The sequence below is a fragment of the Neofelis nebulosa genome, chromosome 9 (genome assembly GCF_028018385.1).
Source record: "Neofelis nebulosa isolate mNeoNeb1 chromosome 9, mNeoNeb1.pri, whole genome shotgun sequence".
Taxonomy (NCBI): domain Eukaryota; kingdom Metazoa; phylum Chordata; class Mammalia; order Carnivora; family Felidae; genus Neofelis; species Neofelis nebulosa.
In genome coordinates, this window is record NC_080790.1 from 75,891,492 (window position 1) to 75,918,583 (window position 27,092).

Genomic DNA, 27,092 nt, shown 5'->3' on the forward strand with positions numbered 1-27,092 from the left:
TTCACAAACTCTTCTAAAAATGGAAGAGGATGAAATACTTCCCAACTCATTCTAAGAAGCCAGTGTTACCATGATACCAAAACCAGACAAAAACATTATGAAAAAAGAACACTCAGACCAACATGTCTTCAGAATACAAATGCAAAGACTGAACAAAATACTAGCAAATCAAATCCAGCAATATATAAAAAGGATTACACATCATGACCAAGTAGGATTTACCCCAGAAATGCAAAGTTGGTTTAACATCTGAAAATCAGTTAATGTAATACAGCACGTCAACAGAATAAAGGGAAAAAACTTTATGAGCATCTCAGTAGACAGAGAAAAGGCATTTGACAAAAATTAACCCCTCTTCATGACTAAGATACCCAAGAAACCAGGGATAGAAGGGAACTTCCTCAATCTGATAAAAAGCATCTACAAATGTCCACATTTAACATACTTAATGGTAAGAGACTGAGTGCAACCTCCTAAGATTAAGAATAAGACAAGGATATCTACTCTCACCACCTATATCCAACATTTTGCAAAACATTCTAGCCAGGGAAATCAGGCAAAGAGAAAAAAAAGGCATCAACATTAGAAAGGAAGCAGACAACATGATTCGTATAGAGAAAACCCTAAATAAACTTGAAAAAAAAAAAAGAGAAAACCCTAAATAACCCATGAAATAACTATTAGTTCTAACAAATGAGTTAGCAAAGTTGCAGGATACATGAAAAATATACAAAAATCAATTTTATTTCTATACAGTAATAGTAAGTAAACTGAAAATAAGAAAAAAACTCCACTTACAATAACATTGAAGAAATAAAATACTTAGGAATAAATATGACAAAAGAAGTGCAAAATCTATGCTCTGAAAACTACAAAATATTATTGAAAGAAATTAAAAAGACTTAAATTTATAAATAGAAAGGCATCCCATGCTCATGCTCATGGATAGAAAACATATTATTAAGGTGGTGGTACTCCCAAATTGATCTACAAATTCAACATAATCCCTATCAAAACTCCAGCTGATTTCATTGCAGAAATTGACCAGTTGATCCTAAAATTTATATGAAATGCAAAGGACCCAGATTAGCCAAAAATAAACTTGAAATTGAGGAACAAAGTTGGAAGACTTAGACTGCCAGATTTCAAAACTTACTACAAAAGCATACTAATCAAGACAGTAGGGTACTGGTCTATGGACGGACATATAGACCAATGGAACAGAATTGAGAGTACAGAAATAAACTCTCAACTATGGTCACTTGATTTTTGACAAGTCTGCCAAGATACTTAAATTGGGGAAAGAATTGTCTTTAAAACAGTGTTGGGACCACTGGGTATCCACATGTATAAGAATGATGTTGAACTCCTACCTGATACCACATACAAAATTTACTCAAAATGGCATCAAAATTAAAACTTTTGTGCTTCAAAGAATACAGCTTAGAAAGTGAAAAAACAACCCACCAAATAGGAGAACATTTTGCAAATCATATATCCCATAAAGGATTTGTATCTAGAATATATGAAAAACTCTTTACAACTCAATAATGACAAGACAACCCAATTTAAAAATGGGCAAAGGATTGTAATAAGCATTTCTCCAATGGAGATATACCAATGATTATAAGCACGTGAAAAGATGCTCAACATCATTAGCCATCAGGAAATGCAAATCAAAACCAAAATGAGATATCATTTCATACCATCTAGGATAGCTTTAATAAAAAACACAGATAATTACAAGTGTTGGCAAGGATATGAAGAAATCAAATCCTCATGTGCTGCTGGTGGAAATTTAAAATAGTATAGCTACTTTTGGGGCGCCTGGGTGGCTTGGTCGGTTAAGCGTCCGACTTCGGCTCAGGTCATGATCTCACGGTCCATGGGTTCGAGCCCTGCGTCAGGCTCTGTGCTGACAGCTCAGAGCCTGGAGCCTGTTTCAGATTCTGTGTCTCCCTCTCTCTCTGCCCCTCCCCTGTTCATGCTCTGTCTCTCTCTGTCTCAAAAATAAATAAATGTTAAAAAAAATTAAAAAAAAAAATAAAATAGTATAGCTACTTTGGAAAACATTCTGGCAGGTCTTCAAGTGGTTAAACATAGAGTTACCACATGACCCAACAATTCCACTCCTAGGTATGTAGTGAGAAGTGAAAATATGTGTCCACACGAAAACTTTTACATAAATGTTTACAGCAGCATTATTCATAATGGTCATAAAGTAGAAATGACCCCAATGTACATCAACTGACAAATCAATAAATAAAATATTATATTTGTACAACGGAGTATTACTCAGCAATAAAAAGGAATGAATTACCAATGCATGCTCCAGTGTGGATGGAACTTGAAAAAATCATGCTAAGTGAAAAGCCAGTCACAAAGGACCACATAGTGTATGATTCCATTTATATCAAATGTCCAGAACAGGCAAATCTGTAGAGACAGAAAGTAGATAAGTTGTTGCCGAGGGCTGGAGGGCAGAGGGAAGGTGATGGATAAGAAGTGTGGGGATTTTCAGGGGTACCTGGGTGGATCAGTCGGTTGAGCATCTGACTTTGGCTCAGGTTCGTGAGGTTTAAGCCCCACGTCGGGCTCTGTGCTGACAGCTCAGAGCCTGGAGCCTGCTTCAGATTCTGTGTCCCCCTCTCTCTCTGCCCCACCCCTGCTTGTGCTCTGTCTCTCTGTCTTTCAAAAATGAATAAACATAAAAAAAAAGAAGTGTGGGAATTTTCAGGAGAGGTAATGAAAACATGCTAAAATGGATTGTGGTGATGTATGCATACCTCAGAATATACAAAAAGGCATTGAATTGTGCACTTCAAATTGTATAGTGAACTGTATAGCTTGTGGATTATATTTTAATAGAGCGGTTTAATTTTTTTTTTAATTTTTTTAAATGTTTATTTATTTTTGAGAGACAGAGCGCAAGCCAGGGAGGGGCAGAGAGAGAGGGAGACACAGAATCGGAAGCAGACTCCAGGCTCTAAGCTGTCGGCACAGAGCCCAATGTGGGGCTCAAACTTGTGGACCATGATATCATGACCTGAGCTGAAGTCCGACACTTAACCAACTGAGCCACCCAGGTGCCCCAAAAGCTGTTTAAAATTGTGTGTGGGGGAAATCACAGATCAGTTTGGGGTCCAGAGTGCACGTGTGAGGAGGGTGGCCTAGCACCGGCATAATGGAGACAAGGGTGGAGAAGTAGGGGGGGGTCCCAACTTGGAGACTGGGGAAGTGCATTACTTGTCAGGTAAAGAAAAAAGTGGGACAATGATGACAAACAGATTTTGTCTTAGATGCTATCCTTGGCCAATAGCCAGTAGCAGGTGGTGGCTACCTGCCGGGCTGCACTGAGGAGTCTGAGACAGAGTCTGGTTTTTTGGGAAAGGTACCATGGTTGGCTGCCAATGTCTGTCTGCGCAATAAGGACAGCTAATATTTCTTGAGTAGGACTTTGGGACTGAGCACTGTCCTAAGTACTTGATGTGCTGCATCCCATTTAATTCTCTTCAGTGTCCGAAGGTAGGTACTATCACTGTCTCCAGTTTATAAAGGAAGAAAATTCAGCCACACTGGCTCAAGATCACAGGACTGGGTAATGGCAGAGTCGAGTCAGAGCCTAGAGTTTTGATGCCAAAGTCCTCTGATGACTCTGAGCCGTGATGCCTTTCCCAAGAGCGTGGGAGCCTATGCTTTAAATCTGCCAGCTGGCAGAGGCCACCCTTCCTGGGTATGATTAAAGATGTGTTTGGGAAGCCTCATCTGCTGTAAAATCTTTCCGAGGTCTGGAATCCCTGTGGATTTCACTCGTTGGGGCAGTGTTAGCTGTTCAGGGTCCCCTGAAAGGAATCACAGCTCATCGGTGTACATCTTCTGGGGATTTACAGTCAGTGGCTGACTGCAGGGCCTGGGGGAACAGAATTGCCAGGAAAATATCCCGGGGGGTATGGAGCACACACAGAGAAAACCCATCCAAACCCCACAAGCACAACCTGCAGCATCCGGTGACTCTTGCTGAGCCCTTCCGTGTGAGGAGTTTCTAAGGATGCTTTGTGCTCGCATGTGACCTTGGAGGCTAGGCTAACGTCTCAGGAGGCGACAAGTGGGCATGAGTGCAGTGGCCTGGATGTGGGTGTGCTTGGCTTTCTTGGGTGACCTGAATGCAGAATGCCTTGTGTTTCAGGGGCAGTGGACAGTTTGTTATTTAAAAGGCAAAAGAAACTCACTGCCCTGACTGTGCTCACATGGGAGGTCACCTGAGACTGAGTTAAACTAGTCACCCACCAGACCTGGCACCCCATGGAGTTGCCTGCCCAGCCTTCCTGAGGTTCTTCCAGGGACAGTCGCCAGCCAGCTGTCCCTGTCCCTGGTGGGGACAACCCCCTCCCTCCCCCACCCTCCCCCTGCCGCCCTGACAAGTTGCTGCTTGCTCGGCAGTCACCTTTAGGAGAGACCTGGGCCTCTCTCTCCCTCAGAACAGAATTAGGCTCATGGACTCTGAGCCCTCCTCCCACCTCAAACCCAGACAGGCTGTCCTCCTGTGCAGAGGGTGGGTAGGGAGGTGTCCTGGACGAACACAGGCAGGGCAGAGCTAGTGATGTGAGTGGAAGGGCGAGGCAGGAAGGTGTTGGTTGGCTGTGAAACAGGGAAGAATGTAAGTGGGGGGGGGGGGGGATGTGACCAAGTGCAAATGTGGACTATGTGGAACCTGGCAAGGACAGGTAGGGGTGTGAGCGGCCCCACACCCTGGTTCGCCCCAGCTTGTTCTGGCCTTCTCAGATTTCCCTACCCTCTTCTCCAAGTTTGCTTTCAGCATTAGCTGGGTTTACGTATCAGCTCTGTCACTTACCACTTGTGGGTCCTTGTCCTTGTCCTTGGGGAATTTGTCCTCTGAATCTTGGTCTCCTTGCCTATAAATTAGGTGGAATGACACCACAGCCTCCCTCAGGGTTGTTGTAAAGGTAAAACGAGGTGATGCGTAAAGCACGTAGCACAGTAGGCGCTCAATAAGTGATACCTATCCTGTTACAGATATTTTTTAAAGTTATTTTTAACAGAACACAGCATTTACCATCTTAAACCATTTTCAAGAACACAATTTAGTGGCATTAAGCACATTTATAATGTTGTGCAATCATCTCCACTCTCCATTTCTAGAACTTTCCCATCATCCCCTGCAAAAACTCTGTTTGAGCATTAAGCAATAACTACCCATTCTCCCCTTACCTCAGCCCCCAGCAACCTCTCATCTGTTCTCCATGACTAGGAATTTGTCTATTCTGGATATTCCATGTAGGTGCAATCATACAGTATTTGTCTTTTTGTGACCGGCTTATTTCACTTAGCACAATGTCTTTAAGGTTGATCCATGTTGTAGCACATGTCAGAATTCCATTCCTCGTTAAGGCTCAACATCGTTTCATTGTATGGATATACTACATTTTATTTATCCACTTATCTGTTGATGGACATTTGTGTTTCCACCTTCTAAATGTTGAGCCTATTATACCCATCGTAGTCACTCCCTATGAAAAACTAGCTGAATGTGGGGGAACAGAGCACAGACCTTGGAGCCACACACACTGCCTGAGGCCCTTCCTTTTGCTTACCACCCTGGGATGGTCTTAACCTTTTTGTGCCTCAGATTTCTCATCTGTGAAATAGGGATACAAGGGCCTCCCTGCTCAGGGCTTGTGTGAGGAGGAAATGAATCCGCACATGCTAAGTGGCTCCGACAGTTTCCGGTACTGGGTTAACCTTCAGGACGGTTGGGAACTGATGCCTTTACCAAGGCACTGCACCCGAGACTCATCTTGATGGACTGGAGTTGTCTCTGGGAGTTGGAACCGGTGGCTGAAGGTGGAGACTTGCCAAATGGAAAAGTGCTAGAGGTGACAGAGACATTGGAGGTCACCTCCTCCAACTTCCTCCTTTGACCACCGGGGAAGCTGAGGCCCAGAAAAGATGGGGCATGGCCAGAGTCCTGGAGGCAGAGCTGGAACCAGGTGCCCGCTCCCAATGTCTAGAGCTTGGCCTTGGCTCCAAGTGTGGCCACACTAGCTCCCCTCCCCCAGCCGGGTCCCCCTCTCTAGACACTTCCCCTCTCCAGAGGTCACACCAAATGGGGGGCTGCTTCACCAGCAGGATTCTGCTCCAATTTAGGGGACCTAGGGGCCCACCTTCCCTTTGACCTTAGCTCGGACACAAGGCCAGCTGCTGGCTGCACTGTGAACACCTGCCTTTTCTCTTCCCCACTTCTGCAGGGGGAGGGAGGGACAATGTCAAAAAACTTTACCTGAGGGGCGCCTGGGTGGCGCGGTCGGTTAAGCGTCCGACTTCAGCCAGGTCACGATCTCGCGGTCCGTGAGTTCGAGCCCCGCGTCAGGCTCTGGGCTGATGGCTCGGAGCCTGGAGCCTGTTTCCGATTCTGTGTCTCCCTCTCTCTCTGCCCCTCCCCCGTTCATGCTCTGTCTCTCTCTGTCCCAAAAATAGATGAAGAACGTTGAAAAAAAAAATTAAAAAAAAAAAAAAAAAAAAAAAAAAACTTTACCTGAGAGAGTCTTTTCTGCCAGGGGCAGGGAGTAGGCAGGCAGGGACCCAAGCCTGGACAGCCCAGGGGTGGCGAGACTCTGGTTGTTTTGGGATTAGGTACCTGCACTGGGCAGGCACATCTGTTGTTCAGCTGTTTGTGTTCTTTTGTTCATTTCGTTGATTTTTCTGCGAGGTTATTTTTAGAGAATTCCAGCCTGTCTGAGCTCTGCAAAAGTGGGGGGGGGGGGGCAGAAAGAGGTACAGCCCACACCTGGGCAGGAGAACAAGGCAGACAAGGTGACTTGGTGGTGATGAGAACAAAAGAGGGGTGCCAGTGAGGACAAAAACTTCAGGGGAGGGAAAGGGACTAGCTACCGAACTGTCCCTTCCCCCCTGGAAAGGCTTCTCCTGGAGCTGTTTGATGAAAGAATTTTTTTGTTTGTTTGTTTATTCAAAGGTGAAGTCCCATCCCTCACCCCCTCTTAAGGAATTCATCTCACATAAGGAAGTTTTACCCACCTGGGTGTGGCGGGGGGGGTCCATTTGGGGGGTCCATGATCAGGAGGGAAGGATCCGGAAGAGCTTAGTGTCAGGGCTGGGGGGTGGGGGAGAGGGTAGGGCACCACAGAGAGGGGGTTGCTGCGTGAGGACAGAACTAGAGCGGGAGACAAATTTTGTATGACTCTGGTGTAAATCCTCGCTTCTTACTTGTTTATAATTTTCTCCTCTTTTATCCTAATCAGTGTGATGGTCATCTGTGGGCAGGAAAGATGTTTTCTTCAGTGACCTTGAAATACTGGTGGCGTGGACTGGATGGTTGTGACCTAGCTCCTTCCTCACCTGCCAACCCTCTCTCAAGATAGATCCTGGGAGGCAGGAGTAGGACTCCAGCAGAGGGGAGGTGCAACGATGTCCAGGTGGGTCTGTGCGGGCATGCCTGGAGGAGGCTTCTCTAGGACAGGACATGGCTCACCTGGGCAGTCCAGGCTGCTGCAAGAACAAACACCCAGTGATGGGGCAGAGGGAGGAAAGAAAGGATCCTGCCCCTGATCCAGCAGCTGAAAGTGAGAAGCTGATAATAGCAAGGAGGCCTGAAATGCACCCCATGGTAATCAAGCCATCTGGCACAAGCCCACTGGGAAAGGAGGCCACATCCGGCCTGCCAGGCCTCACTGTGCAAAGGTGGGGTGCAGCGGTCAGTGTCAGCAGCACGACGCCAGCCACCCTCTGGAGCTGGAGGCTGGGGGTGGGGGGAGCTCTCATCTCAAGGCCATGGGGCTGAGGCCAGTTCTCACCTGCCAGAGGTAGGGAAGGAGCGAACAGTCAAGGCCATCTGTTCCTGGCCCCAGGTCTGCACCAGGCTCGACTTTCACTGCGAGGAAGCCTTTGGAAACTGCATCCTGGACCTTTTATTAGCTTGGATGGTGGTTTTTAAGAGCTTTATGGATGCCTGAACAGCCCTTACCCTGCCCTCACTAAGTACCAGGCACTGTTCTGAGAGCTTTTGTCTAAATCACCTCACTGAGCGCTCATAAGAACTCTACAAGATAGGAGTTATCCCCATTTTATAGAGTGGGAGGGGAGGCCTGGAAAGGGGGCAGAGCTAGGAATCGACTACATAACTCTGCTCCTGAGCCCCGCCCTTCGCTGCTGGGCCACACCGCCCTATTGTCCCAGAGCACAGGCTGGAGTTTAGATTCAGTCTTACTTGTCCACTGGGAAACCAAACGTCCTAGAGATGTGGCCTGTGGGTGATTAGCCAGGACAAGTGATAGCATGCCATCAGAATTGACCAGCCCCTAACTTAGAGCAGGCAGGGGGCTCATCCAACCCCACCCCCTCCTAAGGTTAGTGCACCCAGATCTGGAGAGCTTTCCTGGGGTCACGCAGCTAGAAAATGATGACACAAGAATCCAAAGTCTTCTGACAGTCCCTTCAATTGCTATGCATTGTCTTTCTTTCTCTAGGAAAGTAAGACTATGCCCCTGCCCTGGCACCCCAGTCCCATCCACCTAAGCCCCCACAGTGGACAGCAGGAGTGTTGGTATCAGGTGGCAGTTATCTGCTGGAGGTTTCCTGAGGGTCAGGGAGCCATGTTGACCTGATCACTAGTTCCTGCCCGCCTAGGGAGCCCCCTCCATCTGGTAGAGAGGATTGAGAACTGGAGATGCTTCATCCCATGCCTCCTGGCTCTCCTCCCTCTTGGCTGAAGGCTGGTTAGTGTCTCTGGAGGCTGTTTGACCTGTGGGCCTTGCCCAGAGTTCAGCTTGGGTTGCATTGGGATCAAGCCCCCAGCCAGGTCCCAGAGAGGAGCCTCAGGCCTGAAACCGAGATTGCTGGTTGGACAGGGCTTCACCAGGTAATCATTGCTGGTAATGGCAAAGGCTTTGAATGAAGTGTCCAAACTGGTTTAACACCCTTTTGGTATTTCTCTTATTTTGTGGATTTATATCATTCACCTGCTAAGGACCTCCCTTGCCTAATCTCTATTCCCTGAGGAATGAAAGAGTAGATAAAGTTTTTTGTTTGTTTTGTTTGTTTGAGGGCTGTACTCCTGTCTCCTGGGATAGCCTCAGCTGGTCCAGATGAGGGGGGTCTAGCTGAGGGGGAGTCCAGCCCCAGGAGGGCCAGCTCTAGGGCTGCTTGGATCAAGGCCCAAAGTACCTTCAATGTTCCTCCTAAATCTGTGGTTCCCAGAATATTATTTAGCACCTACTGGCATTCCACCAACAGAAGATATAAGAGAAGAGATGTCCTTCGATTCCTAATCAAACAACATCAATGAAGCAATTAGTATATAGAAGGTGCTAGGCAGGAAGCATTCTAGTTTCCTGTTGTGGAGGAGTTTACAGTCTGAAAGAAAGGTAAGACACACACACGATGGGAAGTTCAGGATCGGAAAGAGAGACATAACAGTGCAGAACAAGGGAGCAGTACCACTTCATTGCCAAATGAAGGACCCAAGAACAGTTTTCATATGAAAGTGTTTCACAGAGTAGCTGATGTAGCAGGACTTATTCATAACCAAAGGATGCCAGCAAAAGACGTGGCCAACATGGATGGCAGTATGAAGAATCAGGTCAGGAGTTCAGAGGAGAGAATTAGCTAGAATTGTTGGGGCTGGGTTTTGGAAGACATGAGCGTGTGGTGGGCATTTGCTGGGCTTTGGGTTTCCTGTGTGTATTCTCCCTTATTCTGGAGACTATCCTCATCTCTTTCTGGGAAGAACCCCCTTCCCCTTCATCAATCTAGGAAGTGTCAGTTGGGTTGCAGGTGAGAGCATCACACTCCTCCCCCATCACCCAACCCTACCATTGGTCCAGGGAATGGACCCAATGACAGTTGCACATGTTGCACACGTGCAACATGTGCTGGGGCTGTTAGGAGCGAGGAACGTTCTCTCTCTCACTGGGCTTGAACCTGCAGTTCACTTTGCAATGCAAATCTCTTGCCACCAGAAGTGTAGAGTCTGTCTGCGGGTGGCACCAACATAGAGGAACAAGAGGTGAACATCAGGTGCTTGTGACTTCTTGCAAGACCCTGGTTCAAGCCGTGCCTGAAGACGGACCTACCCTCTGGACTTTTCAACTGTATGGTCAGTACATTTCCCTTCTTCTTGTATGTACTTGGGTCAGTTTTCTTGAAACAGAAAGCATTTTGTTACAATGTAGGCCTTGAACTAGATTTGGGTGGATGGAGGGCAAGAGGGCAATCCAGGTTGACGGTGCCATATGAACTAGGGTGTGTTGATGAGTGTAAGGGTGTGGTGTCCATGGAGCTGTGTGGAAACTGCCTGAGAAAGAGGGTCTTGGTGGACAGCGTGCAAAATACCCTGTGAGAGAACCTGTGTTTTCATTCTTCTGGGTGCACTTATCTATTTGGACAAATCCAATGGGATTGCCGGGGAGTGGCATGTAATGGAAGGAGAGCAAGAGCTCTAAAAATAATAGAATAACAACAATAAACGTTTACTGAACACTTACTACATGCTAAGAATTTTTCCCACTTAATCCTTTTGACAACCAGGAGGTATTATGATTTCTCTATTTTGCAGATGAGGAAATTGAGGCACAAGGAATTTGCCTCAAGTAAACCAGTTAGTAAGGATCAGAGCTGGGATTTTAACGGGCAGGAAGGCTGGATCCTGCATTCTTACCCTGCCTTCTTCTGCTTGTGGCCTCCTCTGTTGCATGTGGCCTCTGCCTTGGGGAAGAAAAGGAGGCAGCTGTTGCCGAAAGGGTCCATGGGACAACACAGAATTCGAGTTGTTTTTCCCAGAGCTGACCCCAATTTGACGATTTGTTCGCTTTTGCTCTGTTGTTTTAAAAGTGTGCTGTTAGACAAATGCAGGCACTCTGCCCACCCCCACCCCCACCCCCCAACTAGCAACAGTCCTTGGGACCAGCGGATGACTCCAGGAAACTTCTCCTGGTCAGGACCGACAGCGTCCTGGGCTGGCTGACCACACTCAGAGGGAAGCAAGGCCCTCTGGACAATTCTTCCCTGGCCCTGGCTGCTCCCTCCTCCTCCCTGTCTCTTTCCGGCTCCATATCTCCTTCCCTTGGATTGCCTCAGGAGAAGGAAAGAAGACATGTTTTTTAAAAAAGAAATTTAATGAAACCAAACACTTGTATTTCCAACTATTGACATTGGATGTGTGCTTCTCCAGCCCAGCCATTTGGGACAAGTCTTTAACCGCCTCTCTTCGCCCGACGGTCTAATGCAAACAGACCATAAAAAAATAAACTTCCCCCCCCAAATATTATCTTAGGCCTCATTTTATCATGCTTCCTTGAGCTGTCTCTGTAAAAAAAAGGAAGAAAAAAGAATGTGGGTTTTAGTTCGTGCAGGGATAGAGAGGGCCCCATCACCGTTTCTCCCAACACTGTCTACTTCCCAAAGCACTTGGTATGTGTCTCATTTCCATTCAGACCTCGCTCAGGCTCTGCTCATCACACAGCCGATTTTTGTTTATTCACCTGTAAAATGGGCTATTGACACCCATCCACAAGGTTGCTGCAAGACAGAAGTGACAATACAAGTACATCCAAGACTCAGAAACCAGAACAGGTATAATACAAGAGGGGGTGGTGGCCTCTGATCTAACCAGACAGAAAATGCCCCCCTACCAAATGTATTTTCATTTGGCTTAAAACAAACCAAAAACAAACAAACAAAAAAACCCCAACAAACAAAAACACTCTTGCTGGCCCCAACAGCTTAAGCATTATCTGGGTTTGGGTTTAGGGCTACCTGTTTTCTTTTTCTTTTCTTTTCTTTTCTTTTCTTTTCTTTTCTTTTCTTTTCTTTTCTTTTCTTTTCTTTTCTTTTCTTTTCTCTTCTCTTCTCTTCTCTTTTCTTTTCTCTTTTCTTTCTTTCTTTCTTTCTTTCTTTCTTTCTTTCTTTCTTTCTTTCTTTCTTTCTTTCTTTCTTTTTTAGTTTATCCATTTATTTGGAGAGAGAGAAAGTGAGCATGAGTAGGGGAGGGGCAGAGAGACAGGGAAAGAGAATCCCAAGCAGATTCTACAATGATAGCTTAGAGGCTAACACAGCCCTTGAACTCACAAACCGTGAGATCATGACCACAGCCTTAGTTTGTACCAACTGAGCTACCCAGGTAGCCCAGGGCTACCTGTTTTCAACCCCACAAAGTTTATGACCGAATATTTGAGACAGGTAGCTGAAAAATCCCTATGCCTCTAGGATGGGTGATGCCCTCAATTTATCTTCTAAGGGGGGAGAAAATGAGAACCTGTTCCTTGAAGGTGGCCACTGCTGGGGTGGAGAGTTGGGGAGACAGAGGAATCACAGGGCCTGGGGTGAACTCTTTGTGGTCGAAGGCATAGTGAGAGAAGGCCGGGCTGATGGAGGCCATCTTTATGACAGTTTTGCCAATTTCAGACCTCAGTAACTTACCTGAATGTGCCAGAGCTTTGAGCTCTGGGGGGAAGAAAGGGATTTATGCAGATTTTTCTGTGTGAACTGTACCAAAAGTAACCAGATTATAGAAGGAGGGAAGTTCTGAATTGGACTTTCACCTTTCTGAAACCCCAGATATATATTGGAATTGAGCAACAATGACTGTTTATAACACAAAAGTCATGTTGTAGCTGATTATGTACTTTTCAGTGAACAAATGCACCACTGCCAATGAAGGTGTCTTGCCAAAATTAATCAAACCCGCGCAAATTTGTTGGGCTGACAGATCCAACCAGAGATATTAAAGGAACTACAAGGTCAGAGGAAAGAGGTCATGCAAGAAACAAAACCCACACTGTTGGAAACTACAAATGACTCCCCCTTTTTTTCACCTTCAAATTTTACTTTATTTGGAAACTATACAAAGGTATTATTTTCATGCTTCGTGACTGTGGTACTGAAGTGGAGACACAGAGATATTATGAATGCATTGAGAAATTAAATATAACAGTATCAATGCAACACTGTGTAAAAACTCATAGGTACACTTGAAATAAGTCCGAGGTCTGGGCATTCACAGCCATCAGATTTCCCCCCGGAGGCCAGTGAACCTTACCGGGAGATCGTCCGCGGGGTACATGACCAGACTGGTTTTCATTACAGGAGGGCCATTTAAAAGCCGCCAGTCACAATACCTTGCCAGCTCCCCTGTAAATATTTTGAGAAGAATTTTTGCAAATTCTTTCCCTACACAGCTCCTGAAGCCTCCTGCAGACAGAATGAAGCTGAACTTGGATGCATCCTCTGGGTGAGGCAGCATAAAATCGGTCCGGATGAAATCCCTCCTTGTTGATGAAGATATCTGCCGCATCGTGAGTATCACAGGTACCCGTGGACAACAAAGTCCGCAGCCAGTAAATTCACAAGTGGAAAGGGGTGGATGGGAAATCTGTATATTCAGAGATTTAAAAATATTGAAAAAGTGAAACTAAGCCTCCATGTTGAGGGAAGCCCGAGTAGGTGATAATGCTGCAAAGAAAGGAAGGAAATCATCATAAAAGTCAGCGGGGCAGGGGCGCCTGCGTGGCTCAGTCAGTTAAGCCACTGGCTCTTGATTTCAGTTCAGGTCATGAATTCACGGTTCATGAGATCAAGCCCTGTGTCGGGCTCTGTGCTGATAGCACAGAGCAGCTTGGGATTCTTTCTCTCCCTCTCTCTCTGCCCCTGCCCTGCTCTCTCTTGTTCTCTCTCTCTCTCTCTCTCTCTCTCTCTCTCTCTCTCTCTCAAAATAAATAAATAAGCATTTTTTAAAAAGGCAGCAGGGCAGTAACTGACAGAGGGCAGTGCGGGGTCTATGATGGGATGGAGCTCAGGCACAAACTTATGACCTGGTTCTGTCTTTATTTGGGTAGGGGTTATAAGCATGCTCACCTTTTAATGCTTTATTAAACTATACACCTATTTTCTGTATTTGTACCATTTTTTTAGCCATATAAAGATTGAATGTTTGTTTTCGCTACATGCCCCTGGTTCTTTCTCTACCCCAGCATCAAACAAAGTTTTGCTTATTGCTTATTCTATATGTCTGTGACACCTTAGCAGAGGCCTCTGCTCGTCTCAGTTGGTCAGGGACACTGACTCACAGGGTAGCTCCTGCTCGGATACTCTCAGGGGCTGTGCCAGTACTCACTGGCAATTGAGTGCTTTGGCATGGAAGGGATATCTGTAACTTCTGGTCACAGTTCATTGTCCAGAAGTAATAACATGTGACTATCCCACCACAAGGTGGGTGAAGTGCAATACTCTCAATGCGCTCAGAAATGTGTTTTGATAAACACATTTTTTAAAATGGCAGGGGGAGACCTGGTCGTTCAGTTGGTTAAGTGTCCAACTTTGGCTCAGGTCAGGGTCTTGGGGGTTTGTGAGTTTGAGCCCCTCATCAGACTCTCTGCTGTGAGCGTGGAGCCTACTTTGGGTCCTCTGTCGGCCCCGTCTCCGCCTCTCCCCTGCTCGTGCTCTCTCTCTCGAAAATAAATAGTACATTAAAAAAGAAATATTTGGTACAAATATTCACAAAACAGTCCCTCCCTGCACTGCATGTTTCTGACACACACAAGTTTCAATTTCCATGATTTAATATGTATTACCTGTCCCCAACAAAATGGTTGCAATTTCTGCGGCCTTGGTATAGGACTGTAGTTACATAAACTACAAATTTCACTGCCTGCTTTTCAGGCCACAGATCACTACATAAACAACAGATGCGAATCGTGAAGTGACCAATTGCATCGCTCCTTTCAAAGTCTGTCTGTGATTGATCACCGTGCTTCTGGTATTCCGTTCACGCACAGGCAGCAAAGTATGGAGCTGTGCTGCCTCCTTGCCTCCCGGTGATAAACCCACATGACATTTTACAAAAGTGAAAAATCCACAGAGGATTAGCTAACAGAAGTACAAGTACAGCAAAGAAACAAAGAGTGACAACGCTGGCAGTGAAACTGGATGTGAATAGATTGGAAAACGGCAACAGCAAAGCCAAGCTCATGGGCAACATAGGGCTACTAGAAGCTACGGTGCTAACCTTACTGGACAAGTCCAATGAGTATTAAAAAACAAAACAAAACAGGAGAAGCCACTTTATCTTTCAGTTTTAACTGCAGTGGAAGCATAAAGCCACTTATGGTTGAAATGGAATGTTTTCTTCTACTTTGGGTTGAAGACCATAATGTTTTAAAGTCCTAATTAGTCTGGCTAACATTCAGACCAAAGCATTGGCTTTGTTTTGCATCATCAACAACAATAACAACAACAACAACAAAAACAACAACAAAGCCAATCACAAGGAGACTTAAGAAGAACCACTGACTGCCAGTAAAGGCTGGTTTCTGCATTCTCGAGTTCAACATGAGCTGGTTGGTGCTAAGTTGCTCATAAAGCTGCTAGCCCAGGTGAGGATGCCACCATGACATTTGCAGCCAGATTCCATGAAAATGAAGATGTCCCAGTGGAAGTGATGCCAGCAAAAAACTTCTCCTCAAGAAATGCCCTGAGATATTTCACGGCACCGCAGGAGTGAAGGATAAACTATGGCACACTGATCCAAACTATGTAGGAAGGACGACAGCACACCGAGGCATAGCATCACAAGTTACACAGCGTGGGGCGCCTGGGTGGCTCAGTCGGTTAAGCATTGACTTCAGCTCAAGTCATGATCTCACGGTCCGTGAGTTCTAGCCCCGCGTCGGGCTCTGTGCTGACAGCTCAGAGCCTGGAGCCTGCTTCGGAGTCTGTGTCTCCCTCTCTCTATGCCCGCCCTTGCTCATGCTCTGTCTCTCTCTCTCTCTCTCTCTCTCTCAAATATAAATAATAAAAACATTTAAAAAAAACACACAGTTATACAGTGAGAGGAAGAAGGCAAGAACTGCTCAAAACTACTTTTGATAAGTTTTTTAGAAAGAAAGCAAATACTTTAATCCTCACTGTTTTTAATGTTTTAAATTACAGTGTAATATGTAAATATTAATTTTGCTAATTTTTCATTTCCTGGTGCATTTATAGCCAACAATAAGAGCGTTTTTAATGTTTAGACAAAAATACTTACAGGTCACAGAACAATTGTTGTTTTTCCATTGATTATCAAGATCACTTTGTAGGACTGGAATGCCCACAGTCATTTTTACGATCTTGTGTCATCATGCAGAGCAAACATAGCTGATTTGAGCAGAGTTAGGTTGCAATTCCTCCGCATCTGTTTGTGTCAACTCAATTACATGGAGTGTGAGGAAACTTCTGGAAAAGAACCTGAACCACTGGGATTAGCTAGGTCGAGGGTTTCCAGTTACAGTTGGAGGCTGTTATTCAACTCCAACCTGATCCAGCCACCTGAGGGCCTGTGTGTGATCCTGAGTGGGAAAGGGTTGTGGACAATCTGAGATGAACCACACCCATTTGGGGGCCATGCGTTTCTACTCTGTGGTTCAACCAAAGAAAAAAATGTATCCTAGATAAAGGCAATGTGTTTCTTTACTCAGTTCATGGGAGGGCAGATATATCAAGCTACAGTGAAAGTAGAGACTCAAACCCTGGTCAGGGATGAGCATCCATGGGGCCTCCTTGGGCCATCTGGGCCTTGTGGCAATGATAGAACACCCAGACACTGTCTGATACCCCAATGCAGCAGTGCCAGTTGGAGCCACTGCTCCTGGGGAGAGTGGAGGGGACTGTCAGCCTTGAGGTTCGACCAGCAGCCTCAGAAGAGGGTCGAGAGCACTAGCTGAGCAGTAGTTTGATCTGTCGAGAACGTGTGGGCTCCAGCGTCCCTCAGATTTTCTGGGGAGGAAGCAGGGGAGGACGAGGGAGGGGCTGAGGTTCCAGAATTAAACTTAAGAGGCGCTCCAAGCTAGGGGAATCCAGACTATGTTAGTATGACCTCACTTTTCCACACTGGCAGTGAGTCCTGGGGACATTAGAGTTGTTTACAGATGAGGTGGCCGTAGAATTTATTGTTCCACCAGAAATATTTTTAAAGTCAAAAGGACTGCTATCAATTATTAAACCTTTTAATAATTAAAGGCACAAATAGGTTGTCCCAGACAAACCACACCATACACTCACACTAGCTACAGGTGGAATCCAGGTAATTGCAAGTCAAAGGTTGTATCAGAACTAATAAAAATAAATGAATGTGCCCCTCCCTAGACGGGCCGGGATCCCCGGAAATGGACTTGGAGGTAGAGATTAGCGTGCAGGATGTTTATCGGGGAGTGCTCTCGGGATCCACACCTGTGGAAGTGGAAGGGAAGGAGGAAAAGCAGGCTCGGGCTGAGAAAACACTTGGACTACAAAGCAGTGTCATCAGAGCCCTCAGCGGGCCCCAGGGGGAGCTCTAGGGGTGACCTTCAGAATTATTAACAATTGGGGCAAGGGGAGGGGGCCTCACTTCTGCGCAGGGACCGGTCATTGTCTATGGCTGTCCCCGATGGCCCTCTCCAGCTGAGGACAGATTTCTGGGCTGGCAGCAGTCCCAACTCTCTGAGGAGGGGTCAGGGTAGCACATCACAGCATCCACTACCCTAAGGGAGAGGACAGTTTGAGTAAAACTATCATAAAGATATATACCTGAAGTTCAATCATTAGTCAAGTCCACCAAGGAAAGATCCTGTCGCACCTGCTTTGAAGGTGTTGAATCTCCATGTAATCAGCATACTAACTGCTTATCTACAGATGATATTACCAAGAGGGGGAACTCATTCTCTCAAATTAATATTGGTATAATTGGTACTGCTTAGAAAACTTTTTTTCTAAGATAAATTTCTACCCAACTCTTTTTGGTAATGTTTGTATATAAGATACTTACGTAGGACTTACTATGTTTCAGGCATGGTGTGATGGTGGTACTGAAATATTAACCCACTGATTCTCATAACAAACTTACAAAGTAGGCACTACAGACGGGGAAACAGAGACCCCGAGGTTAAGTAATAGGACTCAGGTGGTGGTGCCAGAATTTGGACCCACATGTCTCCACAGGCTGTGCTCATAACTGCTATGCTGCACTGGCTCTTGAAAACACTGTTTAATTTAGTAGATACTATATCACCACAAAGAAGTTTAACAAGTATCTATTGAGCCCCTATTAGTTGGCAATGTCTAATCTTTGAAGGAAGTAAAAATCTCGGAAGTGATGCAAATAAGTTAAATAATAACAACAATAATAGTATGAATATCTAAGATGTGTCAGGGGCTGTCCTAACAGCTTTCCATTCATTCACATCCTGTAACATGCAGAACACTTATTGCCTCCCCAGAAAGAGATTCTGATTAATGCGGAAGCGAGACAGGAAATGGCCTTGTAACCATATGTAAGATTTGAAAGATTCGGGGCCTCGATATGCAGGACAGGCTGTCGCCGGGTGAAGTGGTCAGAGAAGCACAGGCTGGGTTCAGAGCTAGGGAACTTAAACCCTGGAAAGATTACAGGGTGTCCTCTCCAGGTAATTTAAAAAAAAAACAAAACACATAAGCAATAGTATAAACAACAAAATCAGGGTAAAGAAATGCAAGAAAATTCCTGTTTCCTGTTGTGATTATTTCACAACAGAATTTTTATTTAATTTTTAAAAATTTTTTAACATTTATTTACTTTTGAGAGAGAGAGAGACACACACACACATCATGAGTGGGAGAGGGGCAGAGAGATAGGGAGACATAGAATCCGAAGCAGGCTCCAGGCTCTGAGCTGTCAGCACAGAGCCCAATGCAGGGTTCAAACCCACTGGTCGTGACATCATGACCTGAGTCGAAGTCGGACACTTAACCGACTGAGCCACCCAGGTGCCTCCAGTACTTTTAAAAGAAATTTTCTGGTAACAGCTTCTTCCCCAACAATACATTCGGTTGCCCGTGTTCTGCTGGTGGTAAATTTGGTGTGGTCTGCAGTTTGGTCTCCCTTTCTAGAGAAAGAAGAGCTTATTGTGGGCCTGTAGAGCCAGCCAGCTTCATGGCTCTTAAGGGATGGATAGGACCAAGAAAGGGAAGAGAAGGGAAGAGGATGGGCCTGGATGGAGGAAGAGTGAAGAACCGAGAGCACTGGCCTCGCTGGGGCACATGGTGTTCATGGTGTGTGCAGGGGAGCAGTGAGGTTGAGCAGATAGGTCGGGGCCATAGTTTAAACCTTGAATGCCTTGTCAAGGGAGTTGTAATATATCCCATATGCAATGGGACTCATGGGAGGTACGTGCAATCTTGTTCTTGTCACTGTCTCTCCTCCCCTAAATCGGAATGTGCCGGATAGCCAAGGTACTCAAAGCCCTCTTGGGCAGAAGCCCCAGGCGGCAGGTGGCTGGGATCTCTGGTCACCCCAGCGGGAGCTTTCCTATGCTGTGCCCTGACCCTCTGCAGCCTCTGTAAACACCCAGGACCTTCCTCGTTGCCCAGCCACCTTTCCAAAGGGACCTTACTGACTCAACGTTCTTGGTGGCCACCCAGATTTTTACAGATCCAAGACAGCAATGCTATGTCACCAGCTCTGCTTCTCCCAATAATCGCAATCTGACAGAAGAAGGTACCCCACAGTTTCCCACTCTGCCAGGTCACGCCAGTGCTGTCCTCAGTTGCCTCCCGATTAAGAATTTCCAGATTATTGCTGGTTGCTTCCTTTTTCTGAATTAAAAATTCAAACATTGTTTTTCCACCTTCATTTCATGCATTCAGGTCAAAGCCTCTGGCTCTTCTCCGCAGTAGAATGAAAGATCCCAACCTGGCTGAGCTCAGGATGGAAATGTTTGTGGAACTTTCGGTTAGGTGCTGGTAAAAGGAGCATGCGGCCAGCGCGGCTCTGAAAACCCAGAGGAGCTGGAAGCTGACCTCCGACAGGAGTGGTCATGTGCACGTTTGTCCAGACTGCAAGATTTCCTCCCTGGCCTTGGTCTCTGCTCTCTGGATTCACATTATGTTCTGTCCCTCCAGCCCAGCCCCGCCCTTTCCATGAAGCCTTCCATAAACTCTGCCAGGCCACCATGACTGGTGCCTCCTCACCCAGCAGTCAGATCGGGTACACCATGCCCCAGAATTCAGCTGCTACGTGCTCCTAGTACTTAGCTGTGAGCCTTCTTTCTTTAAGACAATGGAAAGCCTGGGGGCACCTGGGTGGCTCAGTCAGCTGAGTGCCTGACTCTTGATTTTGGCTCAGGTCATGATCTCCAGGTTGTGTTGGGTTCATGCTGACGGCACACAGCCTGCTTGGAATTCTCTCCCTCCACCCCTCTGCCCATCCTCCCTCTCTTCTCTCTCAAAAATAAATAAGCTTTTTTAAAAAAGAGGACGGAAAGCGTGCTGAAGGCAGAGACTATGTTTTCTCAGCACTGGGTTGAGTATAAAGTACAGGTGGAATGAAATTTAATTGCACCAAATAGAAGATGGACCAGCCAGGACCTTCCGAAGATGCCTGTTTATTATAAATAATAAGATGGAAAACTTACATTAACTGGATTCTTCAGAGAGAGAGTGTGTGTGTGAAGGACAAGCCGTGTATACTTTGATCTGTCTCATGGGTAGAAGGAAAGTGGGCTGCAAGAGACTCTCAGGGGCATTCACTATATAGTTGCTACTTTTTTTCTAAGGGGTTTGCAGGTTTGAATCAGAGCCAAACTCAGCAAGAAGACAGAGGGCAACTGGCTGCTTCTCCCCCCTTCACCAGGCAAAGATGGCAGCAGCCTCTAAATATGTGTGCCCAAATGTGTTTGCAGGGCGCCAAACTATGAGCCCGCCCTGGACCTTACACTTCTCCCTCTGGCCTCGTAGCTGTACTAATATTCTCAGTCCATCTTTTTTAAGTGAACCCACAAAGAGAATTGCAATGAGCAAGTTGAGCTTTTCTTCCCTGGGAGAAAATCATCTTAAGGCATAGTTCACACTGAACTCTCTTGACTGAAAGGGAGGGAGAGAACCTGCTTCTGGAGTCCATGTTCTCTGGGCCTTACCAGTCACAGAGGGGTCCAGGGGACAGCACCAGCATCACTCAGAAGACTGTTGGAAATGCAGAATCTTGGCCTCTACCCCAGATCTACTGATTTCCAGTCTGAATTGTAAAGGGATTTGTATGTGCTGTTCTATAGAACACGGAGTGACCTAAGTCTGGACTTTGGAACTAAGTACAAATAAATCTCTAATGTGAAAATGGCATCCACAAACCATCCCTCAAGCAACGAGGTTTTATTGAAATCTGCTGGGTGCCTAGTCCTGCGTTAGGCACTGCGGGGAAAGAAAGAGGCAGGGGTGGGTCCAGCAAATAAGGACTCACACTGTGGGATGCCAATGGCACACCCTGCCCACCGGTCCCTGCACAAGCCTCCGCCGAGGGGCGGGCTCATGCCTAACCGAATTCTCTGCAGCATACAGCACAGCCCTGGGGTGACACTGGTCACGTGGATGACCCTTATTTTCAGCAATAATATGTCATTAAGATCGAGCTAGCAAATCTTCAGGGAAGACAGGCCAGTTCTAACCTCCTTCATAACATTTCTCTTTTGCAATGAAGCATCGCCGAGTTTGTTGAAAGCTCATTCAGTGTTGCTAAAGCTCAAACACTCAGGCTTCCCCAAGGTCCAGACGGGGACTGGGAGGTTGTGGGGTGTTGTCCTGGCCTATTAGCCCAGACTGTTGTTGTACTGTAGAAGTCTGTGCTCCCTGCATTGTGTCTTGTAAAGGGAGTTGTTTTAGAATACTATGCATAAAAATGTAGATTCTGGAGTCAGATTGCCATGAGTTCATTTCCAGGCTCTGCCATTTGCTAGCTGTGTGACCTGGTGCAAGCCTCAATTTGCTAGCTATTAATAAAGAGATACTTTATTTCCTGCTTAATTTGGATGAAATCCAATTTATCTTTTTTTTTTTTTTTTTTTTTTTTTTTTTTTGCATTTAGGGATTGTGTTTTTGATGTTGTATCTAAGAAATCTTTGCCAAGGTCATAAAAATGTTCTCCTGCGTTTCCTTCTAGACATTGTATAATCTGAGGCTTAACATTTAGGTCTGTGATCCATTTTTAAGTTTTGAACATGCTACATAGTGTGCAGGGTAAAGAGAGGTTCTTCTTTTTCTTTTTTCCTTTTTCTTTCTTTCTCTTTCCTTTTCTTTTTGACATATGGATATGTGTTTGTTGCGGCGCCATTTGTTGAAAAGACCATCCTTTGTCCTTTGAATTACATTTTTGTAAAAAATCACCAGCAGTGTATTTGTGGCTCTATTGTGTTGTGTTGATTTATATGTCTGCCCTTTGGCCAATACTGTACCCTTGATTTCAGCAGCTTTATGGCAAGACTTGAAACCAGTTAGTAAAAGACTACCAACCTTGTTCATGAAAAATATCTAGGCAACCTAAGTCAGTTCTATTTCCATATAAATTTTATAATTGGTTCATTAATTGCAACCAAAAAAAAGCCTGCTGGGATTTTGCATAAAATCTATAAATACATTTGAAGAGAACTGACATCTTTACATCACAGATTCTTTTAATCCGTGAACACAGTATATTTCTCCATATATTTATGTCTTTCATTTCTCTGAGCAATATTGTATAGTTTTCAGTGTATAGGTCTTGCATAGCTTTTGTTAAATGTATTCCTCAGTATCTTCTGTCACTCTTGTAAATGAACTTCTTAAAATTTCCTTTTCTAATTGGTTGTTGCAATTCTATAAAAATAAAAATAACTTTTGAATGTTAACTTTGTAACATCTGACTTTGCTAAATTCACTTATTAATTACAAAAAATGGTTTTGTAGATTCTTTAGAACTTTCTGCATAAGAAATCATGTCATCTGCAAATAGAGACAGTTTCCACTCTGCTTTCTGAACTTTAAAACCTTTATTTCTTTTTCTTACCTTATTGCAGTGGCTAGGAGTAGTGGTCAGTACAATGTGGAGAAGAAGTGATGAAAGTGGACATCATCGCCTTGTTCCCAAACCTACTGAGAAAGTGTTCAATATTTCATTATTAAGAATACCTTTTATAAGATTGAGGAAGCTCCCTTCTATTCCTAGATTGCTGAGAGTTTTTATCATAAAGGTGTATTTGTCAGTTGTTTTTTCTGCATCTATCAGAATTACTGTATGCTTTTTCTCCTCTATTATTTTAATTTGGTGAGTTACATTGATTGATTTTTTTTTTCCTGTCAAATCAACCTTACATTCCTAGGATACTCTTATTGGTCATGAGGTATTATTCTTTTTATATATTATTGTGTCTGATCTGCTAATATTTTGTTGAGAGTGTTTACAACTATGTTTGTGAGGGATGCTGGCCAGCCTCCTTTTCGTATGTGTTTGTCATGTTTGGGTATTCGAGTTTACCAGCACCATAAAACAAACTGGGAAGTGTATCCCATCCTCCTCTATTTTTTTGAAAGAGTTTGTGTGACTTTGGTGTTATTTCTTCTTTGAATAGTTGATCAGCGTAATTACTGTGCCTACAATTCAGGTTTTCTGTTTCATCTTGTGTAAATACTGGTGATTTGTTATTTTTAAAGGATTTTTCCATTTCATCTATTTTGTAGAAACTATTGGTATAAAGGTCTTCACAGCATTCTCGTATTCTCTTTTTGTTATTTTAACGTCTGTAAAATCTGCATTGATAATCCCTCTTTCATTCCTGATATTAGTAATTTGTGTTTTCTATTTTTTCTTGAGCACTCTAACAAAGTTTATCAGGTTTTTTTGCTGTTATTCTTCACAAAGAAACAACTCTGGGGTTTGCTAGTTTTCTTTATTGCTTGCCTGTTTCTTATTACATTCATTTCTACTATATTTATTATATTACTTGTTCTACTTTGGTTTACTTTGGGTTTGAGGTGGAATCTTAAGTCACTGATTTCAGACCTTTCTTCTTTTCTAATATAAGCATTTAAAGCCATAAAATTCCCACTAAGCCCTGCTTTAGCCACAACCCACAAATTTTGTTGTATTTTCATGATCATTAAGTTTTATATATTTTCTAGTTTCTCTTTGATTTCTTTTTTCACTCATGGGTTGTTTAGAAGTGTGGGTTTAATTTAATATTGGGGATTTCCTAGGTACCTTATTTTTATTGATTTCTAATTTAATTTAATTACCCTGTGATTAGAAGATACATGCTAGTATAATTTTGATCCTTTTTTATTTTATTAGGACTTGTTTTATAGCCCAGGTTATGGTCTCTCTTGGTAAACGTGTGCAGTAGAAAAGAATGTATATTTTCAGTTGTTGGGTATAGTGTTCTATAAATACCAGTTAAGTGAAGGGGCTGATAAGGCTGTTTAGAGCCTCTGCGACTTTACTGATTTTTTTCCTGGTGGTTCTATCAATTGTAGGAAGGGTTAAAATATCCTACTATAATTGTAAATTTTTCTATTTCTTTTTTTATTCTGGCAATTAAAAATTTTTTTACTTATTTATTTTGAGAGAGAGAAAGTACGTGAGCAGAGAAGGAGCAGAGAGAGAGGGAGAGAGAATCCCAAGCAGGCTCCAGACTGTCAGTGTAGAGCCTGATGCAGGGCTCAATATCACAAACCATGAGATCATGACCTGAGCCGAAATCCAGAGCCAGACACTTAAACAACTGAGCCACCCAGACACCCCTATTCTGTCAATTTTTGTTTTATGTATCTTGAAGCTCTATTCTTAGTCATGTACACATCAACAATCATTATGTCTTCCTTATTAATCGATCCATTGTACTTAAAAGTTTATCTCTTTTTCAAAATTTATCGTTAACTTTATTGAGGAATGATTGACAAATATAATTGTATATATATTTAAAGTGTGCAATGTGATGATATACATATACATTGTAGAACGATTACAAGATCAAGAAAATTAACAATCCGTTACCTCACATAGTTAACAAAGTTAGCTGTGTGTGTGTGTGTGTGTGTGTGTGTGTGTGTGTGATAAGAATGCTTAAGATCTCCTCTCAGCAACTTTCAAGTCTACAGTCTTGTATTATTAACTGTAGTCACCTTGCTGTACATTAGAGCCTCAGAACTTATTCTTATAACTGATAATTTATGACCCCTGACCTACATCATCCTGTTTTTTTCCCACCTCTCTGCTCCCTAGGTCCCAGCTCCCTCCAACCATTCTATTCTCTGTTTCTGTAAAATTGGCTTTTTTTTTTCTTTTTAGAGTCCATATATAAGTGATACCATACAGTATTTGTCTTCCTCTGTCTGGCTTATTTCACTTACTGTAATGCCCTCCAGATTCATCCACGTTTTAGCAAATGGCAGAATTTTCTTCCTTTTCATGACAGAATAATATCCCATTGTCTATCTATACCACATTTTTCTTTATTCATTTATCTGTTGAAGGACATTTAGGCTGTTTCTGTTTCTTGGCTATAGTGCTTCAGTGAATATGGGGGAGAAAGTCCATCCCTTCTAGTCAGAATATAGCTTGGTCTTGCTTTTTAAAAAAGATCTAGTAAACTCTGCCTTTTAATTGGGGTATTTAGTTCATTAATATTTAATGTGATTATTGATATGATTGTATCCAGGTCTACCATTTTACTCTTTCTTTTCTGTTGTCCACTCCACTCTATTCTTAATTCTTCTGTTTCCCTGCCTTCTGTTGGATTATTTGACTATATTTTATAATTTTGTTTTAACTTAGTTATTAGATTTTTTTTTAAGTTTATGTATGTGAGAGGCAGGTAGGGGCAGAGAGAGAGGAGAGAGTGAGAATCCCAATCAGGCTCTCCACCGTCAGCATGGAGCCCAACACAGGGCTCAAACTCACGAACTGTTAGATCATGACCTGAGTTGAAGTTGGATGTTTAATGGACTGAGCAACCAAGGTGCACCTAGATTTTTCGATATATAACTTTGCATTATTTCTTTGATGGTTTATCTAAGGATTACAAAAAAATCCTTAGATTCATTTTACAGTATACTTACAGTTAGTACTGAACATCTTTACATAAAATGTAGAAACCTTGAGACAGTGTAAGTCCATTTGCCACCCCAACCACCACTATCACCATTAAGTCCACAGCCTTTGAAATCACTATTCCCTTGTATGCAATGTGTCGTTTTTCTTTGCCTACTTGCAAGATTTCCCCTTTACTTTTCGTTTGCTGCAGTTTAATTACGATATGCCTAGATGCGATTTTATTCATAATTATCCTGTTTGGGATTCCCTATGCTTTGGATCTTTCAACAAATTTGGGAATTTCTTATCCAGTATTTTGTCAGATATATTTTCTGCCTCATTATCTCTCCCCTCTCCTTCTTAGACTCCCATTGACTTCATATTGAACTTTGGATATTCCCTACCCATCCTTAAATCTTACTCAGTTTTTTCAGTCTTTTTCCTTTTTTGTCTTCAGATTGGGTAATTCCTTTTGGTGGATCTTCCAGGTCACTCATCCTGTCATTCATTAGGGGAGTGGCTCCCTAACCAGGACTGTTTAATATTTAAACTTTTTAAATATTAGGTTTTAAAGTATAATAGAAGGCTCAGGTTTTAAAGTACAATAGAAATCCACAATACTAAGATTTATTAATGTTAACTATGTAATACCATGATTTCATATGCAATGAAGTTCAGAACCTCAGTCCTCAGTCTTAACAACTCTTTATAGAAAAATGGAGATTTTGTGATAAGTTCATAACTTGAGTCAAAGCTAGGGATCGAGTTAGGAGACAGACACCAAGCAGAGAGTTTACAACACAGTGTTATGAGGTGCTAAAATCCAGATGTGAACAAAGTGCCATGAGAGCACAGGGGTGCAGATGGCTGCTGCTATCCCAGGGAGTCAGGGAAGACCTTCAGAGGGTTGGCACTTAATTAGGCATTTAAGTTAGCAGGAATAGTCAGACTTTGTCAAAACTAGAACATTCTAGGCAGAAGGGCTCTGGGAAGGGGCTGCCATTGGGAAGAGGGGGAAGGAGGAAATGGAGGGTAGTGTCTCCAAGGTGGGGCAGGAGAGTGGTCTATGTCAGGCTGTTTGAAGCTCAAGCTGAGAAATAGTTTGTTGCATCATGTGATGGTACTGGTGGGAAAGAGTAGGACACCTCCTTCATCGTAGGAAGACTAAAGCAAGCTCTGTCCTCCAGGAGCTCTCAGAGAAGCCAAACCAACCTCCATTGGTTGAGAAGCCAAATCAACC

At 43.9% G+C, this 27,092-nt stretch overlaps 1 protein-coding gene across 6 annotated transcripts in view; it reads left to right on the forward strand.

Moving 5' to 3' along the window:
• The window catches only part of SRBD1 (S1 RNA binding domain 1), a 400,072-nt gene that overhangs the window by 364,982 nt on the left and 7,998 nt on the right, over positions 1-27,092 (forward strand). For 5 of the 6 annotated variants that reach the window (XR_009248665.1, XR_009248664.1, XR_009248667.1 and 2 more), the window contains exons 26-28: positions 7,278-9,398; positions 9,993-10,129; positions 13,209-13,325. The gene's annotated coding sequence lies outside the window, so the exon portion shown is untranslated. The remainder of the gene's footprint in view (positions 1-7,277; positions 9,399-9,992; positions 10,130-13,208; positions 13,326-27,092) is intronic. The other variant, XR_009248666.1, reaches the window with a different exon arrangement.